The 8,492-nt window shown below is 41.3% G+C and overlaps 1 long non-coding RNA gene across 1 annotated transcript in view; it reads left to right on the top strand.

Annotated features, from left to right (window-relative positions):
- The window catches only part of LOC109300771, a 34,445-nt gene extending 30,268 nt beyond the window's left edge, over positions 1-4,177 (top strand). Inside the window, exon 3 of the long non-coding RNA XR_002098324.1 lies at positions 3,286-4,177. This is a non-coding gene — a long non-coding RNA (uncharacterized LOC109300771). The remainder of the gene's footprint in view (positions 1-3,285) is intronic.
- The last annotated feature ends 4,315 nt before the right edge of the window (positions 4,178-8,492 follow it).

Here is an 8,492-nt window from a genome sequence, read left to right as displayed (position 1 = left end):
GTCCCTTCCGACCCTAGAAACTATGAAACTATGAAGTGCTTAGAAATTAATTCCTTGAGGACCTGATACATGATTTTTCCAGGGACGAGGTGAGGCTGACTGATTTACAAATCCCCAGATCCTCCTTCTTCCCTTTCTTAAAGATGGAACTATATTTGACCTTTTCTAATCATCCAGGACCTCTCTTGATCACCACAAATGTTCTAATGGCTCTGCAATCACTTGAGCAAACTCCCTTTGCATCCTCGGGTGCATTGCATCTGGCCCCATGGAGTTGTACCTGTACAACTTTTGTAAATAGTTCCACCTCATCGCAACTCTGGGAGCTGAACCTGCCTGTGAAGAATTAGGTAAAAAAGGCATTGACTACTTCAGCCTTTTCTACATCCTATCTCACTAGGTTGCCTTCCCCATTCAGTAATGTACCCACTCTTTCCTTGATCTTCCTCTTGCTGCTGACATACTTGTAGAAACCCTTCTTGTTATCCTTCATGTCCCTTGCTATGTGCAACTCCAATTGTGCTTTGGCCTTCCTAACTTTATCCATGCATGCCTGAGCAATACTCTTATACTCCTCGCTTGTTGTTTGTCCACATTTCCACTTCTTATAAGCTTTGTTTTTGTGTTTTAGCCAGCTAAAGATATCCCTGCTAAGCCAAGCTGGTCTTTGGCCATATTTGCTAATCTTCCTGTGCAACACAATGGTTCATTTTTGTGCCCTCAGTAAGGTTTCTTTAAAGCACAACCAGCTCTCCTGGACTCCTTTTCCGCTCAGACTGGTCTCCCAGGGGATCCTTTCTATCAGTTCCCCGAGTGAGTCAAAGTCTGCTTTTCTGAAGTCCAGGGTCCTTACTCTGTTGCTCTCCTTCCTTCCTTTGCTCAGAATCCTGAACTCAGTCATCTAGTGGTCACTGCCCAAATTGCCATCCACTGCTGCATTCCCCACCAATTCTTCCCTAGTTTTGAGCATAAGGTCAAGAAAAGCACAGCCCCTAGTTGGTCTCTCCAACATTTGCACAAGGAAGTTGTCCCCAACACTCTCCAAAAACATCCTGAATGCTATAGCTTACTGCTATATTGCCCTCCCAGCAGATGTCAGGGTGCTGAGATCCCCTATGAGAGCCAGGGCCTGTTATCTGGAAATTTATACTAGCGGTTTGAGGAAAGCCTCATTTATGTCCTCCTTCTGGTTTGGTGGTTTATAGCAGACCTCTACCATGACATCACCATTCTTGATCTTCTTGGAACAACATCCTAAGGTCAAAGAAGCCAAGGTCTTGCTTGTGACACCATCTGTACAGCCATGCACTGATCTGCAAGATGCGTCTGATCTAGCCCGGGCCTTTCCCCTTGACCAGAACGACCCAAGAGAACACCACCTGAGTCCCTGTCCCCTTTACCCTTGTACCCAGAGTCACTTTTGATCTGCTCTAGGTCCGATATGACAGTATCACTGGCCCATGTGAAAGCATGGAATAGTCGTCAGAGGGCCAGATGAGTCTTGGTAATCCATCTATGGCATCTTGCATTCAGGCTCCAGACAAGCAGCAGACCTCCTGTGACAAAAGGTTAGGCCAGCAGATGGATGTCTCTGTCCCCTACAGAAGGGAGATGCCAACCACCACCACCCATTGCTTCCTTTTGGTGGCAATGGTCTCAATCCTCCCAACCTTGGGGAGACCTGACCTGGCCTCTTTTGCTGACAGAACATGCTCCTTCTCCTCTGTTGCTAGGGATCCATATCTGTTCTCCAGATGTACAGACATGTCCCTGCAGCTGTATAGAGAAACCCTATGAGGCTTGTCTCCTTCCTAGGGCAAGATGCCTCACACCCTAGGCAGTAGAAGGCTGGGACTAATGGGTCTTGGCCCCCCCCCCCAACTAATTTCACAGTGGCCAGTGACAGCACCACTGCCATGCCCCACCACTCCCAAAGCCCCTACCGCATGCTCTGCTGCCACTGTGCATATAGCACCAGCATGCGCTGGCCCCCACAACAGCCCTGCAGGAGGGAGGGGCAAGTGGGTGCACTCCAAATAATATTTTCTCCTGCCACTTATGCCTCACACCACTCTTTCTGAAGCAGATGAGACAGAGGAGATCAATGCACAATCTATGTAACTTCAAGTCCAAGTCAAAACATGCACTTTCAGCTGTACTCACTGTTTAGGATACAGCTGTCTGGTATCAATGAGATTTGTGAAGCAGTGATGAAACAAAAACGTCATCCTGTGTCACATTTTCCAGATCTTAATGTATATGTAGGTTAAGGGTTTTCCTCTCCCACACCTCTACCATATGTCTCTGGTATTATGAATAAATGTTGTTGAAGTCAACCAAATTTCAGGAGTCAGAAAAAATATATAACCTTCATTTAATATGACCCACTTTACAAGAAAGGTTACTATCATGTGTAGCTCACTATTTAAATTGAGATCCAAATTCCCTCACAGTTCTTGGGTTTTCTGATATGAACCATATGGATCTAGACCTTAACTTCAAAACTTTAAAGTATCTGTATCATGGGTTTTGGTTTGTACATGGTTCAGATTTCTGTACGCACTCTCTATAAAATATCCTACCACCATTTCTCAGCCAAATTCCAACCCCAGACTACACAATATGATTGTGTATATGGGTAAAATACAAGATGGCAAAGTGAAATCTAAAGGTCACATTAACTTAGGGGTGGTCACATTTTGCAACCAGAGCCTTGTCAAGTCAAGGGCAAAACTCCTAAATCAGTGGGAGTGAAATCCAGCCTATTTTATTTATCTTGGGTGTGTTTATAATTATCACAAGCTGGCAACTGAACACACACACTATGCTTGACTTAGTACTGCTTTGAGAGCCATCATTTTAATTCCTGGACTTTTATACTTAAATTAAATTAGTATCAAATTTAAATTTCGTTACATATATAATATTTATGACCAGTATCAACATAAGTCCTTGGGCTGTATAATGGGACTGGGAGTTGCTAAGCAGGTGTCATGTATTTTTCATATGATACCATTAATTTTACTTGCACAAATAAAGTATTTTCTTTGTGAATCAATAACATACTAGCTGTAGCTCTTCAGGTAAATCCATGTTCATTTGGTAGAACATTGGTAATTTTCTATTATCTATTTATGGAGTCATTTTTAATTTCCAGCAGCTTTGGAGTTGCACATTCCCTCTCTATCATTGTAAATAGCACAGTAAAACCACCAAGAGCCAGGAAACTACTGTCAGCCATTTTTTACTTCCATAACTAACGGTAGGGTTCTTTTTATTTTTCAGATAAAGTTAATGGATGGATCCTTTCCACTGGGGCTTTTATAAACAGTTGGTTTAGGGACTGTTAGAGCACTCACTAAATATCATTGTGAAAGGGAAAAAGTACAGTGTCTATTCTGTATAATTTATGTGCTTGTAAACTGCTGTTACTGCTCTGTCAAAAAATTAAGCACACTGTTTTTCTCAATAGTAATTTACTTACTTTTTATTATGTATTTAACCAGCTGAGGTCTAACCTACATGCAATTATCCAAACTACAAGAGTGGTTTGTATAAATATTTAGGGTGCTTGGTGTCATTTTCTGACGTGTGATTGAAGCTCTTAGCTTGTCCCACCCCTAAAGTGACCAAATTAATCTAACAGTGCTTTTCTATTGGCCTTCTCCAACATAGATATTCCTTCTTAATTCAGAAGTTATGTTAATTTTAAAGTGTAACTGAGTTTATGATCATAAAAATGCATGTGTATATGTGCACATGCACCTTTTTAATGAACATGTATAATTAATACCAGAGGATTAATAAGAATCCATTGGACTTTTAGAAATCATCTACAAAAATACACCTGCCAATGATTGTCTAATTAACACGAAAGCTTCTGCCTAGTGTATGAAATAATTGCTTTATCATCTACATTGTTTATTCATGCAACATTTAGTTAGGGTGGAGTGAATATTTGGTTTTTAAAATTAAGTTTCTTAGGTTATGTCTTTTTTTTGTGGAAAAGAAATCAAGCCCACAAATGCTTACCCAATATGTGAACCAACTACAGTGCTTTTTCATGGGGTATTTTTTTCTGCATATAACATTTTCACCATTTGAATTCTGATCATGTTGCATATTTGTATATAGGTTGTCAGTCTAAATTCATATTTTTAAAATAGCAATAAAAAAATGTTCAGTTTTTGGGCTTTTACTTTTTATTTTGGTTTCCTTTTAAAGACTCAATCTGGATTAGGTATGGATGTTTTCTTTCCCCTTAAGCACTTCTGAAAAAAAATTAGATTTAACAACATCATGTTGATATGTGTAGTTAGCCGGCTGTCCATACTTCAGTTTAAATGAACAACTGTAAATGTTTTGTAAAATACAAGTTACAAATCAGTATCAGAGTAATACCACTCAGGCTCCTCCTCTGGCATAAAATAACATCCAATAAACACCGATACATCAATTAAGGATGTTTCCCCTCATAAGTGTAGCTTTAAAATGGGGGTTGGGAAACTTTCAAAACAAAATAGTTGAAAAATCAGTTCTACTTTCATTTTTCTGGCAAGTCTTGGCTATAACATTCAATATGGGAAAGCGCAAGAGTGAAAAATGGGAGGGCAATGTAATATTTAGAGACTTATGGGGGAAAAATAACCTTTGAAAGGTGCTAAGCGTCTTGAGTTCTGCAAGGCATTGCATGCTTGAGACTCCTTGATTCCCAGTGATGCTATTCAGTGCTTTAGGTGCTTCAAGGTCAGGAAAGGGAAGATAGATGCAGAGACCTGTCTTTGATAAAGGGGAAGATGAAAGAAAACTGTAGCAGGTGGCAAAAGTGACCGATATAGAGGTAACTTGTCTTCATGGAAGGTTTGCTGAATGATCTATGTGAAAACAAGTTATTGGGGAAGGAACAGGCTATAAGGTTGTGCCTTTATAGAGTTGGATACTGTAAATCAAACACATTTTCCTAGGAACTTTTTCTCCCTTTGTATCACCAGTCATGAAGTGGAATACTGCAGTAAACAGCTGTAGTCAGTGTCTACATTACAATTACTCTCCTGTTGGGACTACAATGCATTCATACACCAGCTGCAAAAAATCAACAAATATTATAATATGCAACAGCATATTTGTAGAACAGAAACAATTGCTGCAAAATACATGCTATGAGGTCCCTGTAGCAACCCAAATAGCAGAGCATTCATACCAAAGAAGAATAAGAGAAGAACTGGATGTTGCTACAGAATCCATTATTATGAAAGTGAGAGTCATGCGGCTAACCAGCAAACTGACCTTTCTAAACAACAATAGGAATCGTCTGTGTCTACAAACCAGGCAGCCCTAATTAGAAGTTTGTGAGTGTGGGGAGAGAGCTGCAATGGAGTTTTTCCACACTCTCTCCCTGCCATTTATATTTGCTACAAGGAAGTTTGCAGAAGTTATGGTGTTCATTAAGAAATGTGCCTTTCAAACATCTACAAATTCTAGCCCCAAGTGTGCTGACTGCATGCTTGTCTGTTTTAATGTTGTAAAAGACCAAATTTTCTAGGAAAAAGCAAACAACTTTAACAGCAGGTGTCTCAAGCATAGCCTTCAGAAAGCTTTTAAGAACCATTTTTGTCTGTGAAATAAAACATGGTTGCAAGCTTTGTTATTTGCACTTATTGATTCAGTGAAAGGAGTCACCTTATGTTTAATTCAAATTAGAGTTCTGGCATGGTCAGGCATAGAACAATCAAGTTTTACAAATCCATTTGTTTAAAGTGATTCTCTTCTTGGTTGTTCTCTCGGTTTCCTACGTTGTTTTGATATTATCTATCCTCTTCACAACAAGTCTTATTGAAGGAGGCAAGGAGTGAAACAGATGTAAGAAAAGGTATCAGTGCCCACAGGAGAGGACCACACATGATATTGGGTGTAATGGCAGATCTATAACAGATCAAGCAGCCTACATGGAAAAAACTTCAAAAGACTCTGGTATCCTTTACTATCACCTGTTGCCATCTTTATGATGTACTTGATAGCATAAAGGCAAACAATGCTTGGCCACTATGCAGGGAACCAGACAGCCATTCTTCCCAGTTTATGGCTAGCAAAAGCATCGCAGTTCCACTCCATGTTTACCTTACACCACTAATATTTCATTAAAGTGTAGGGCCAGTACTTTCTTCCAAAAGTGCAGAGGAACAAAAGGGGCATAACCCTATAATCCCTTGCCAGTTTTAACAAGGGACTGTTATCCAATTAATTCTTTCTGATTATAAAACATCTTAATAAATACTTTCTTCTTCTTGCACTTTAGGTAGAATAAGAGGTTGTATGCATTCTCAAGGTCCTTTCTCTTTGTGTAGCTGGGGGTACTTTATTTATGGGCACCTTGCATCATTCAGAAGCAAACATGTTGCCCAAAATAGAAAGCCACTGTCTCTACCACTTAATGGATTTATCCACCAGCCCCTAATCTCTGTCCTCTAGAGTGATGATGGCTGTCTAATAAATGGTTGAATGGGCAGACATTTGACCTTTCGACTCCAAGGAAGAAAGTACTTAAGTATTCCAAAAGAACATATTAAATAGTGGCTTTACAGGGACTATGTATTAACAGAGGTATATAACTGTGCAGTTATGCAGGTGATACCCTGGGCAGCAGTGGTGCATAGGGTATCCACCTGCACATGAGCTGCCAGTGATGGTGGGTAGGCCAGCAGCATGGTCACTGCTATTTTTATGCCCCACCTTAAGTCAGCACCCAGGGTTGGTGTCCTGGTCACTCCCCACCCCTTAGTTACACTAGCATGTAGTAAAGCAAAATTATGACAACTATTTTGATTATTTTTCCCCAGAACAGAGGCTGAGGTTAGCATGCAAACAATGTGTGCGGATTTAATAGTGTAGTAAAACCCCCAGTTTTTTTTTTTATTATTTATTTTCAAATGCATTACCTCCCCTTCCCCAACCACTTCTGACTTTTTCTCTCCCTCTCTATTCCCTATAGATAAGTATAAGTAAGCTAAGATGTAGGAAAAGCTTTAACATTTTATTTTAGGTAGTAAGTTTAATTTTTCTCTCCCCTCTTTGCAAATAAGTTCCCTGCTATTTTGATATCGCTACCCACTGTTTTATAAGTGATAATTATTATGTTTGTACTGCTTTTATATTGTGTGATTAATGTTTAGGCCTATATATGTAAGTTAGCATAAGTCATGTCAAATTTCCATTTTGTATGTCAAGCCTCCATCTTGTGTCCTCTGCCCAGGCATCCCCTGTGTTGCAACTGTATGATTCATGTACCCCTCCCATGTAAATTGGTTCCTGGATGAATGAGACTGATTGGAAATGATTGAAATACAATGGTAGCAGGCCTCTACTGAATGGCCTGTAAGGACTGGGCCATCACCTCACATTGATTAATCCAGGAACCATGGACCTCACCCAGAAACAGAGACAAGAACTCAGCATTTGAAAGACAAAAGAGCCTGCAGAACCAGCAACTCTACCCTTGTACCCCACCATTATAGACACCCAAAACTGCACATCGTTACATGGAGCACACATGCTCAGTATACCAGGGGCTGACCCTTGCCTGGGCATGCCTCCTGTCAATAGGGTCACACAAGGTCTGCCCCTATGAAAAGGGGCAGTGAAGACAGACCCAGTGGGACACCCTCTCCATCTGGACCAGCACCATGCCACACCACCTATCCACCCAGACGCCCTGCCAGCAACCCCACTCTGGACAACACCTACTAGACAAGGACCCCTTTCCAGCCTGGATAGGTAGCTATCACTCCCTACCCCTTCTTCAGCCAAAGACTTGGACTCTGCTTCTCTTCCCTACCTGGACTCCAACCCTTTCACTGAGCCTCTTTCTCCTGCTGCCATTGTGAGTGAGTATGTGTGTGTGTGTAAACCAATAACTTCATGGGGCTGTGTAGTGTGTTGTCTGTTTAATAAAACTGTTATTTTGACCCCTAAGTTGGGTTTTGCTTTACTATGGTTTGGCCCTGCTCCAGTCTCTGCTCCTTCCCCCTCTAACTTCTGTCTCATTTCTCCCTCTCCTGCTTCTGGCTCACTGCTACTTCCAACACCTGTCCAGAGCTCCTCTCTGCCCCCAAACCCCCTGTTTCTTTCCCACTGCCTTTTCCTTTTCCCCTGAGCAACCAGGTTTCTGCCTCAGTTTCTTTCCTGGCTAACTCCTCCTTGCCAGCACTTATCTGCACCCCCCTGCCCCCGATAGCTCAGCTGTCTGCCTCAGTTTCCAGCCCCAATCTACCTTAAGTAAATCCAAGCCTCAGTTCCTCAGCCAGCTTCTCTCTAGTCCACTGGTTCTAATCCCAGTTCTGGCAACTTTCACTCCCTAAACTTTAACTCTCTCTCTCACCTGAACCTTCCCCCAAGCGCACACATATACACCATATTGTACTGTCCAAGTTAGGAACTTGCCTGTGTGTATGTGTAGGTGGATTGTATGTGTGTGAACTGGTGTGTGTGAGCTAAAC

This window comes from Gavialis gangeticus, unplaced genomic scaffold, assembly GCF_001723915.1.
Source record: "Gavialis gangeticus isolate Ggan-Ray unplaced genomic scaffold, GavGan_comp1, whole genome shotgun sequence".
Lineage (NCBI taxonomy): Eukaryota > Metazoa > Chordata > Crocodylia > Gavialidae > Gavialis > Gavialis gangeticus.
The sequence above is the reverse complement of the archived record's forward strand: the minus strand, read 5'-3'. Positions and strand labels throughout refer to the sequence as shown.